Source organism: Osmerus mordax, chromosome 15 (assembly GCF_038355195.1).
Source record: "Osmerus mordax isolate fOsmMor3 chromosome 15, fOsmMor3.pri, whole genome shotgun sequence".
In the NCBI taxonomy this organism is placed as follows: domain Eukaryota; kingdom Metazoa; phylum Chordata; class Actinopteri; order Osmeriformes; family Osmeridae; genus Osmerus; species Osmerus mordax.
Genome location: NC_090064.1, coordinates 8,685,466 through 8,697,551, shown reverse-complemented (window position 1 = coordinate 8,697,551; position 12,086 = coordinate 8,685,466). Strand labels below are relative to the sequence as shown.

At 43.5% G+C, this 12,086-nt stretch overlaps 1 long non-coding RNA gene across 1 annotated transcript; it reads right to left on the bottom strand.

The window, feature by feature from the left end:
- Positions 1-1,560: 1,560 nt before the first annotated feature.
- LOC136958063 (uncharacterized) lies at positions 1,561-7,843 on the bottom strand. Its single transcript, XR_010878349.1, has 3 exons — positions 7,747-7,843; positions 2,058-2,140; positions 1,561-1,836 (listed from the first exon to the last, which is right to left on the bottom strand). It is a non-coding gene; the product is annotated as an uncharacterized lncRNA (long non-coding RNA).
- Positions 7,844-12,086: the final 4,243 nt, after the last annotated feature.

Genomic DNA, 12,086 nt, shown 5'->3' with positions numbered 1-12,086 from the left:
AGAGAGAGAGAGAGAGAGAGAGAAAGAGAGAGAGACAGACAGAGAGAGAGAGAGAGAGAGAGAGAGAGAGAGAGAGAGAGAGAGAGAGAGAGAGAGAGAGAGAGAGAGAAAGAAAGAGAGGTAAACAAGGGTACAAAATAGAGAGAGGGAGAGCAAGGAGAGCGACACAGAGCAAGCAGGAGAGAAAGAGAAAGACAGAACGACAGGCAAAGAGAGAGAGAGAGACAGAGAGATACAGACAGAAAACAATGATTTATCCATCAGTTCACAGGAACCATGTCGGCACTCGTTCAAAGGTGCACCAAAATAATTACAGCTAGTAAAACGAGACTCCGGATAAACACCCATTTGAATTGAGCCCCCTCCAATTCCCATCCTCCTCTCTCCTAAACCTGTTCCTTTGTTTAGCACCAGACTTTCACATTAAGGCTCATGTGTAAGGCATGACGCCTCCATAGAGATGACACCTCCAAACTAGATCAAGGGGAAAGGATTAGTCTAATCCACAGTTGAATCCTGCGTGAGTCTATTTTTTCACTGACACCTGGGTTACGATCTTTACCTTTACCAGGTTCGCTTCAATCAGGAAACCCACAGGGAGAATGAACAAAGAGGGAGGAAGGTTGTGCACTGAGACTGACACCATACCAGGACGCCACCGTCAGAAGAACACCCCGCACTTCACGCGATTAATAACCCTTTCATTCAAAATAGCTGTCAATGGAACTCTGATAGAGCTCATGTCAGCTCAAGTTTATGTCAAAGTCTATTCTACTGTACAACAGCGTTGGTCATGTTGTATTTAAGTGCCGCTGGCAGATCATGAGCGTGTGCAGGTGTGTGAGTGAGTGTGTGTTTGACAGAACTGTAGTCATGTATGGCCCTCGAATCAACACAGTTGACATCGTGGCGGCAACCTCTCCAAGCTTCTTTGCCTGGAACCGTAAAACGATGTGACAGTGTGTGTTGGTGTGTGTGTTTTCATGACACGCCGTGGATCACCTGACCTGGCCTGTTCACAGCTGCAAGGGAGAGCAGACGAACACTCACAGTAAATGAGAGGGGATCGATCTTTCCACAGTTCTGTGTCATACAGAGCTGCTTTAAGGCCCAGCTTTGTGTTAATGATGCACCCCAAAACCCTGTTGCTCATGAAACGGACATGCATTGATTTGTCACATCTTGTGCATTTTCCATGCAAAGCAATCACACAACATTGCTGTGGTTATGCTTTTGCTGAATGGATTGTCGTTGTTTGTGACAGTGACTTTTTTCCACTTCTCTTTTCCTTGCTTGTTGACAAGTGGCGATGCTGCAACCAACACTGACTTTTTCTGCTCTAAGCAGGTTCCTCTTTCCAAGAAGGTGGATGCTTCACACTGAGGCTTAATAATGAACTTTCTGAGGTTTCAATAAGTTCCCATAGCATGGTGCTGAAGTAAGTAAATGTGATACACACACACATACAAACATCCCTCCTCCCAAATACACACATACACACACACACACACACACACACACTCTCTAAAGGAGGACAAGAGAAGAGACCAGCTCTGGCTATTTATCCAAACCCATTTACCTCAGAGTCAAGGCCACGACCAGACAATCAGCCTCCAGTCTTTTCAATCAGAAAGCAGAGCCCAACAAAAGAGTCACAGTAATTCTTCATCCAAATGTGGCCCTGCAAGCAGGGCCACAATAAGAAGTCAGGAGGGGTTAATGACACTGCTGAATAACTGAAAGAGTTGGGGCCTTCAATGCAGTCTTTTTCCAAGAGAAGGGTCTTGACAACCACGCTGCTTTCATTATGAATATAATCAGGCAGCCTTGCTTCAGCTATTAAAAAAGAATTAAGAGAAAAACACAATTAGGGGGCATTATCATGCAAATGATTGAAGATGCATTGTTCTCTTTACAAACACGTGTTTAATGTAATTAAAGTAAACTGCAGGTTGCTGGTGTGTGTTTTTTTTACTGGTGAGCACACACACACACGCACACAAATACAAGGAGCGAAACAGGAGACATTTTAAAGAGGACCCTCTCTCTTCCCTCACCTGCTGAAGAGCTGATGTCTGACTTACTGGACACATTCAATCTCCTTCCTTGTGGTTGATTCGAGACTTCCGAGTCCAAAACCCTGAAACACGAATGACACTAGTACAATCATTTATCTTAGTACAATCATTTATCTTTCCTATCAAGTTTTTTTGATCAGAAATATATATTTATAGCCCCGTGTGGTACAGATGTGAAAGTGCTTTTTAGGGAAGATCCAGGGGCCCACTTGTCACACTTAAAAACAACAACAAATAACTTGGTTGTGAGAACACACCATTGAAATATTTAGAACTCAAGTTCTGATCTCTCTTCCAGCTAATGTGTAAGTTCAACATTCACTTGAAAAGCATTGCATGTAGCATACTGCAGGACCATGAGGGCCATCAACTCCCTTTTGTACAGTAGGGGTGCAGATTTTAAAAAGTCAGTTTAGGAGTAGTGAATGATTTGCACATCCTCACTTCTCTCTTTCTTTTTCTCTCCTCTCCCTCTCCCTCTCCCCTCTCTCTTCTCCCTCTCCCTCTCCCTCTCATTCTCCCTCTCATTCTCCCTCTCCCTCTCCCTCTCCGTCTCCCTCTCCCTCTCCCTCTCCCTCCCCCTCCCCCTCATTCTCCCTCTCCCTCTCCCTCTCCCCCTCCCCTCCCCTCCCCCTCCCTCTCCCTCTCCCTCTCCCTCTCCCTCTCCCTCTCCCTCTCCCTCTCCCTCTCCCTCTCCCTCTCCCTCTCCCCCTCCCCCTCCCCCTCCCTCTCCCTCTCCCTCTCCCTCTCTCCCTCTACTTTCTCTGTGTCAAGGCTTACAGCCGAGCCATATTAACATCAAAGCAACTCACCCCATGTGATTTACACTGAAGCTTGGAGTGTTTGTCAAACAGGGCTCTTTTTAGTATGCTTTGCGTGGCGGGGATAATATTCTCAGAGTGTGGACTCATCAGCACCAAAGCAGAGACATTAGGCTCTCGGTAACTGATGCAATATATTTGCTTTAGTTAATTGGATTTTTGAAGTAGCCATTGTTTACGCAAGTGGCCGTATTGCATTCTCAGTCACTGAAGACTGCTGTGCAATCAAAAGACACCCTCCCTGTGTTGAAGCAGAGGAGACACAGAAGGCGATGGGACTCGGCAGTCCATTGATTTGGACTGTTTCCTTCTCTCCCACGAGCCATCTGTAGAACATCTACTGCACACCCGGCAATTCTAGTCCAAGGTGCTGAGGGCAATTGCTTAAAACATGTAAAGGAAAGAAGTTTGCAAGTCAGTGTTCATTAATTATTTTTGTCAGAGCAGCTTTAAATGTGGTCTCTGGTTTCTGAATGTACACACATGCTTAAGCACATCTACTTATTGGTTGGAAACTTTTATTTCCTTTTTTTCTTTTTTTAAATCCATAAACAAAAAACTAAACATTCTCAAGTTATTTCTCAATTATTTTTGTATTTAAGGATAGTATTGTGCTCGCACATCCCAGTTACGCTCTACTGTACCTCTGCCCAATTAATTTTTGTATTAAAAACAATGTTTCATTTCTTTCAGTGAGTCGCATTGTGAGCAAGAACTCACAGTTGTGTGTTAAATTACACTTACAAACGACTTCCTGCAAATGGACCAGTGCTGGAGTGCAACAGAGTGGCTGGAATGAGCCGACGAAGCAGCTCCGCCCTGCATATTCATCCATCCTTGCCTGAAAAACGACAGCAACAGAGGCTTTTTAATTGCATCATGGGGTGATGATTCCTCTGGGTCTTAAAGGAACAGACTCGCAGCGCAATACGCTTTCGGAGACGACCAAGCAAGATAATTTGGGCAAATGTGCATCTCCATCTGGGTGAATCATGTTTATAGATTTTGTTTCGGTGGCACGCAACACACACATATTTAAGAGTACTAATTCCTCTGCCTTCACGAGGCCCCTTTTGGAAGAGAGCTCGGGGGCTCCCTGAGTTAGATTCATTTTCCAGTCAACTTGAAGGGCCTGGACCCTGTAGACTTTCTTTAGAAAGAATGAGAGAGGGAGTGAGCAGGAGAGAGAGAAAGAAAAAAAGCTCAAGCAAACTGTGAGGCTTTAGAATAAAGTGTCCCTGACCTTAAGTCTCTGACCCTGAAGGCCTTGGATAGCTTTAGAAGACACAGGTTTGGAGGACACCGTACCTTTCACACCGTATAGCAGCAATATTTAATCCTCACAAATGACTAAGTACTTCAATGTTGGTCCTGATTCTGACAATTCTTTGCAAAAGGGATAGTTTGCTGTTCTTCGGTGGTTAATCATGGCTCTTCATGCTTCTAGTGACTAAAAACATTACATTTGTAAAGTAGACGTTCCTTTTTAAGGGACTGTTTTGTCAACACAGGGAGGGGTTGTGTATGAAGTACTCTCCCCTGAGATGAATAATTTAAGTTATACTTTGAGCATTTCAGGAAGGCCCAAAAGGAATATTCATAAGAAAATCCCCAACCCACAACTTGTCATCTGAAAACATATTATGTTTATGTAAAAGGAAAAGCTAAGGCTAATTGGGGTGCTTAGTTGCTCTTCAACAGCACCTCATGATCTGAACCTTTCTCACACTGGTAAACACTGTTAAACCCAATGACCAACAGGACATCTATGCCCCAATGGCAGAATGACACAGCCTCAGACATCTGTACTAGAATGTGCAACGTAGATGTTGAGGCACATTGTTTGAAAAGAATGAATTGCATGTTGCTATGTTACTATCATCTTAAAGGTAAATGATTTGAAGCGAAAGGTAATCTAACCGTTTCCTCAACCGCACACCGTTTCTCCCAATTGGGCCCTGCTCGAATTCAACAAGAGTGAAGCGAACAGTAGAGGACGGGAAAAAGGAAACTGATTATGAATTATGAAAAGAAATACAGCTCATTATCCCCCTTGTTCTTTGATGAGTTCACAGGGGATCTTATTAGTCCAATCTGACGCGTCAGTTCCACATTCAGCCCCCACTGAAGGTGGAGTCCTTGTTATTTTTTACCTTATCTAATAATCATGCGTCGAGATTAAAATACACGGCATGCGAGTTGAAACCAATGAACTGTATCCAAGCTTCCAGAGCTTCCGTACTATACAGGCGTGCACCTCTCCCTGTCTCCACCCACGCTACACCATTCACCCCGGGAAGCAACCTATGATGATGTCTGAACGATCTGTTCTTAGGGTTAGTTGTTCTTTCACCGTATCTGATTTAGCTTTGAGGTTGCTAATGGCAAGTCAGCAATCTGGATCGTGAACGTTATTGTAGAGACTGCTCCCGGGAAAGATTAACTACTTTACTCACAGGTTATAGAAATACAAAGGTTATTGGAGGTGAAACCGAAAGGAAGTACACCATTATTCAAGTTGTATTACTTTGTAATTAAATATGTTTATAGATTTGTTTATTGGTATGCCAAATTAAATCAGTTTAGGCCTTTCTTGGAGCCAAAATGTATTTAGACTTACTTCAGAAAATGAATTGCTGTGCAAAGAAAGAATATTACAGCGATCCATATTGCTACACTTCAGATTACAGGGTAGCATATTCAATTTGTAATATAAATGGCCTATTTATACAGTGTCATTAAACGTGTTGTGTGTGAATGCTATATCCTGGTGATTAATCTCAACAGAGGCCCATTTGTAATAATTATAGTCCACCAACCATAGTTAATGTCTTACAATATATAGAACTGTCCAACTGTTTTACACATAGGCTCAGACACAAATGTATAATACACTGTACAGTGTAACTGTCAGGGCTGTGCCCCAGATAGATGTTTTGGTTTAGTTCTTGGTTTTTCCTGTCCTAGTGAGTCTGTGTCAGTTTGCTGATCAGTTCTGAGTGTTGTCATTTGTATCTTGTTAAATATAGTTTCATATTTATGTTTCTGTTTAGTGTCCAGTGTTTTGACTACATTCTGCCTATAGTAATGTCTTCAGCTGGTCTGTCTTTAGCTTGTTGAACCCAGTTGTTTCCAATGACTTTGTAATCACTTTGTATCAAGTCAATTCTCAGACAGTCAACTTAACCTACAATTTCCTCAAGAGTGGTAAGATTTTCTTAAATCTTTGCTTTCATTGAAGTCCGATGTGCGTAAAGTGGCCAATTATTGTGCTGTGACTACAGTATATGCGCATGTATATTCAGGCTTGACTCGACTGGGTCATTTACTTGGGTGGTCTCTGAAATAATCTCTGATTATGAATGATGTAAACAAACAAAGAAATGTAATCTTTTAATTGTACCCTTTCAAACCAAATAATTCAGCATGGACAGCGGCATTTGAACCTATGCTGTATGGAGTTTGATGAATGAAGGACATCAGTATGACTCTGTTCATGCTCAATTCACCATAGTAACGGATATTAGGGGTGCAAATACAGATTTTTAGACTGTATATTGTTTCCATTAAAAACCTATTGTCATTGTCCAATGAGGGATGAGTAACTCTTTCTGTCTCTAAACTCTGAGAGTGAGACTGAATTGGCCTCTTTTGATTTATCTCATCCCTTGATAAATGTGATTGAAAATTTGGAACATCCAATTGTGACTGACACGAAGACAATCAGGCTTTTTCGCTTTGCTGTTTTTTTTTAAGAACTCGTAGCATTGGCCGTCCATCAAAATGCACTTTGTGATTCCCAGTTTCCATTCACTCTATTAATCCCCTGACATTCTAGATATTGACGAACAACATGGAATCTTAAATTACTGTATCGACAGAGTGTACGAGGGCTCTCTCTCTCCACCACATGGAAGAGACTGAAATATTGACATTGAGAGTGGTGGAAGACAACACAGTACTTACAACATGAACAAGCTTGGTGATCTTTAATTTGAAAAGAACACTAAAGGTATTTGCAAACCGAAGCCTCCAGACATTCACTATGTTCTATAAAAATGGCATATCCACTTTTGTTGCATCCCATTATTCCTGAAAGATGTTCAGAAAAGCTTTCGTTACGGAAACCAATGACTGACACTTTTTGCCATTTGCCATTGTAGCATTTGCTATTATTTCTGCTGCAGTTCTGCTATTACGAGAATATATTTTGCTTACAATTATCCTAAGGGCACATCACGATCGACCTTTACATTGTTTAGAGAGGTGAGCTGTCATACTGTACTGTAATTGGGGGGATGAAGGTAAACATGATCCTGTCGAACAAGCCACAATTGACATCCACCCACCATTGGAGAAACACACCAGATGTGACACCGCCAAGCGACAATTATCACTGCTGACATTTGTAGATTTGCGCAAATATCAAAGGGGACTTGTGGGTTATTTTTGGTTACGGGGGTGACATACATTTTCGCCCAGAGGCAGGGAACCAGAAATAGTCAGTGCGACAGAGTGGACAACCAGGGAACGGTGATAAATGAGCTGACAAATGTTGTTTGGCTAAGATCATGATGGCTGTGAGAGAGCTAAAAGCTGCAGCGGGGAGCTAGGCAGATGTCTGCGATTGTGTGTGTACGTGTGTTCACAGTGTGTGTGCGTGTGTATTTGTGTGTAAGTGTGTGTGTACTGTGGGTGTGTGTTTTCACTGTGTGTATGTGTGTTTACTGTGTGTGTTTGTGTGTAAGTGTGTGTGTACTGTGGGAGTGTGTTTTCACTGTGTGTACGTGTGTTTACTGTGTGTGTGTGTGTATTGTATTTTCTATGTGTAAGGAATGTAGGCTTACCTGCAGAGCCTGGAAGTTAACATCCAAGGCCTCATACTTCCTAAACACAATGCACATTCAATGTTGTTTTCTGCAATTCCTTGCCTTGCTTTTGGGAGCGTGGCGACAGCCAAACCGCTTCTTTTACAGTCGCATCTGCTAAGAAGTCGCCATAATGGCAAGGGAGTCACTCTGCAAGTGCAATCGCTGTGATCGTTTCCTTCTGCTCACCCACCAGGTTTTCCGTCATCGTCCTGGTTGGGGAGGGGCGACTCGTGTTTAAATCTCCTGTCATATCATGGAGGTAATGAGGCAGCTGTGGCTCTATGGGTGGGGCAGACCCATGCTAACCAGCCGATCCCCCTCCCCCCCGTCAGCTGAACCTCCCAGACGTTTCCTCCCAGGCGCGGTCGAGGCAGGGCAGGGAAGCCCTCCGCCCAACAGGGTAGGAACACCACAATTGAGCATGCTTAGCATGTATCAATTACAGCCACCCGCTTAGCCGCAAAACTGCATTTGCCTACTGAGCGTTTTGACTGTTGAAGACAATCAATAAATAAGATGGCGCAGCTTTCATGGCAGGAACCCAAAGGGTTGAGAGTGTCGGGATCCTCGTTCCCTTAATCTGCCCCGTTTAAGAAACGGAGCACTCTCCATATGCTCCCCCCCCCCCGCTCTTCTACTACTTTGATCTCGATGGGTATTTATGAGCCCAGCAAGAGGTCTTTTTGAGCAATAAGTGAAATAAAGAGACATCGTCTGTTTCTTCACAGGGTTGCTGCCCAATTAGAATTATTTACAAAGCCGGTCTTCTTCAAAAGCAATCGCTTCGACACATAACTGAGGGACATTACGGGTGTAATAAGGTCTTGGAAAAACCAAATCACCTCCGTTATTGCAGGCATCACTCACGGTAATGGTACTGGGATCAGCATACTCTACAAAACACGTGCACGCACACACACACACAGTGCACACACACAGTCTTCTAGTATGATGGGGATCTATAATGTTTAGGGGACTATTGAGCATGATTTGTTTTGTCAGCTGGAACATTCCAACAGTTCAAGCCATCAACTTTTTACACTGAATTGTAATCCTTTATAATCCCAAATCCTCTGATCAAAGGTTTGCTTCCATAATACAGATATAGATATTCCAACACTCTGACAGGCCATCTGCTAACTTGAGGAGAACAGAGAGACAGTTGGAGGCATTTCAATGACTACTTTGATTTACATGACAGAGGATTTGTCAACTGTGGTAAAAATTGTGTCGAATAACCATTTTCACCTCCAGGGTATTACTGGGCAAACCCCCCTGACCAAGTTTACAATCAAAATACATCCTGCTTCATAGAATGATCAAGACATACGGTAATACGAAACATGGTTTCCATTTACAGCATGATACAACCCTCATTTGGACTGGAACGGATTTCCAAGGCCAGCGAGCAGGACAGCACAATCTCAAGTGTGAAAGTAAAACCCTGGACATTTATCTAAGATCTCCACCCTTCTGCACAACTTCAACCATTAATGGAGTGATGCTAAACCGCCCCCCAGTCCACGCCGAGCTGCAGCGTGTGGCCGGCCCCACCATCCGTCACGGGCCGTCCGCTCCCGGTGGGGGGTGGTGGAGGTGGAGATGCTGCAGGATTAGGTCGCCAAGAGGCCAACATGCAGCGGAGGAGAGACGACGCCCTCTGTGTGTGTAACTGAAATGTCATCCGTCCAGGAGCGGAGGCCGGTGCTGACGGAGTGGGCAGGCGAGGGGGAAGCAGCCTTCAGGCATGCCCTGGTGATCCGCACACGCCAGAGGAACCGATCCCCTCCTGGTGGGCCGCGAACAGAAACCCTGCCCTCCCTCCTCTACTTCCTCTCCTCCTTCTCCCACTGTTTCTCCTCGTTCCGTCTGTGTTCATCACGTTTTCTCCGCCCGTCTCTCCTACCGTCTTCTTTCCCGTGCCCTCCTCCTCCTCCTCTTCCTCCCTTCATTGTCCATTCCTCCTGATGCCTCCCCCCATGTCTCCTCTGACAGGTAAGAATGAGTCAACCCACGCTGGATGTTCAAATATTAAAATAAATGGTTGCTTGAACAGACGTATGCTGTTACATTTATCTTTTCCATGTAATGGCTATACAACTGCATTATTGATGACAGTTATTTAAGTCAGTGATCATGGGGGATGCGTGCACATTTTGACATGTAATCCACGTGTCCTTTGAAACCAGCCAAGTGCGATGCTTTTGAAAACCAGAGTCTTGTACTAGGAAGTGAATTATTGTCCTTTATTTTCTATGTCATATATATATATATATATATTAAACTCACTCTCTCTCTCACAAACTCATAAAATAACAACACACACGTTTGTTTTACTATCCTAGTGAGGACCGACTATGCACTTCCATTCAAAATAGTGCTATCCCTTCTGGTCCCCACGAGGGTAGTAACACAAGACTACACACACACACACAAAGAATCTATCACCTCCTAATTCATTTCTCTGGCAATGTTTCAATTGTCAATTCCTTCATAATTACTGTAACTTTGGCACCTATGGACCTCCACAACCACCTCCATCATTGCTTTTCACTTGAATACATCCCTCTCCAGCCCATTCCTCAATTCCCTTGAAATGAAACCCATAAAATGTTTCCCCCTGCCATGTCAGTGGTATTACACCAGGATTTCTGGGATGGGAGTGTGTCTCCAAGAGTCACTGTGGGGATGAAATGTAATCACAGCTCATTGTTGATTCCCCCAGTGTATGTGTGTGTGTGCGTGTGTGTGTACTGTATGTGTGTGTGTGGGTGGCTTGGTGTGTGTCTGGTACTGCTATTGTCAGGAGACCACTGTATCTCTAGAATACTCAGACCTGTAGATCACAGCTGTGGTGTAAGTCATGTTTACCACCACACACACACACACACACACACACGCACACGCACGCACACACACACACACACACACACACACACACACACACGCACACGCACGCACACACACACACACACACACACACACACACACACACACACACACACACACACACACACACACACAGCACACCTCACAGAATTGGTCTCCTCCCAATGCTGATGGAAGAGTCTGCCATTACAGCTTCACAACAGTCATTAGATAAAGCGTCTTTTTTCGAAAGCTCACCCAAAGTGGCCATTACGATATTATTTTACTCAAGTCTCAGAGAGGACAAGCAGTTGAAACACCCAGAACACCTCTTCTATGATTTGCAAGTGTGTGTGCGTGGGTGTGTGTGTGTGTGTGGGATGGGTGTGTGCTTTTTATGTGTGTTTCTATGTGTGTACACAGTATGTGGAGCCATCCGTCAGAGTTTTGAACTCAGACGGATTGTCCCTGAGAAGGTTAGGGGATTGGGTGGGAAGGGGGGGGGGCTATACTGTGGCCCATCCCTCTCTCTTATCAGTGCAAGCTGCCAACATGATACAGATGATGAAAGCATGCTCCAACTCGGGCGCCTGAGCATGTTTGTATTAAAATTCATGACACATGTTCGCTGATTCTCCATCAAATGACTCGCTGAAATCTAGTCTCTCCTTTCCAACATTTAAAGAAGAGAATGATGAAATAAATTGGTCAAAAGTGGTGCATGTCCTTAGAAATGTCCTTTGAGAGCCATCAAAAAGAGCTAATTAAGACGAGGTTGTATAACTTTAATTCGACCCGTGATTTAATACAAGAAAACGTCTGCCTTATAAAGAGGGTCTTTGTGAAGTTGAAATGCTAATAAAAGGGAAGCATAATTTTAAGATTCCAAATAAAATAAAAACTCAAAAAGCTAAAGGGTCTACAGTATTCATACCCTCTCATGAATATGTGGCACTTCACTTTTTAAAATCTCAGACTAATCTTTATCATCCGTAAGAGGAGAGAGCAGAGACATGGTACACCTCAGTTACTTCTTCACCTCATTAACCTCAATCAAATATGCAGACATTATCATTTTATGACAAAATGACTAAAACAGTATTTGACCCGAGTCTATCCTCAACAGTTTGTGTGTTCCTTTTCTGTTTGTTCGGTTGTTTTAAGAGATTCTTCCGTTTGTGCTCAGAAGGCATTCTGGGATGTAATCAGGTGAAGAACCCTTGATTTCATCATCAGTAATCAGTACATGAAGTGTCTGAGGAGATTTAGATTTCTGTCAACAAGACAATGTCACACCATCGTCTCTCTGTTATCTCATTGGGTGCAATCCCCTTGTTTAAGTCTTCCATTCATTTGTAAATGGAAGAAAATAAAGACATGGATGGTTTTGTAGCAACATTTTGTTTTTAATGTACACTTTCTCCTGACTGCACAGTTTTAATGTGTGT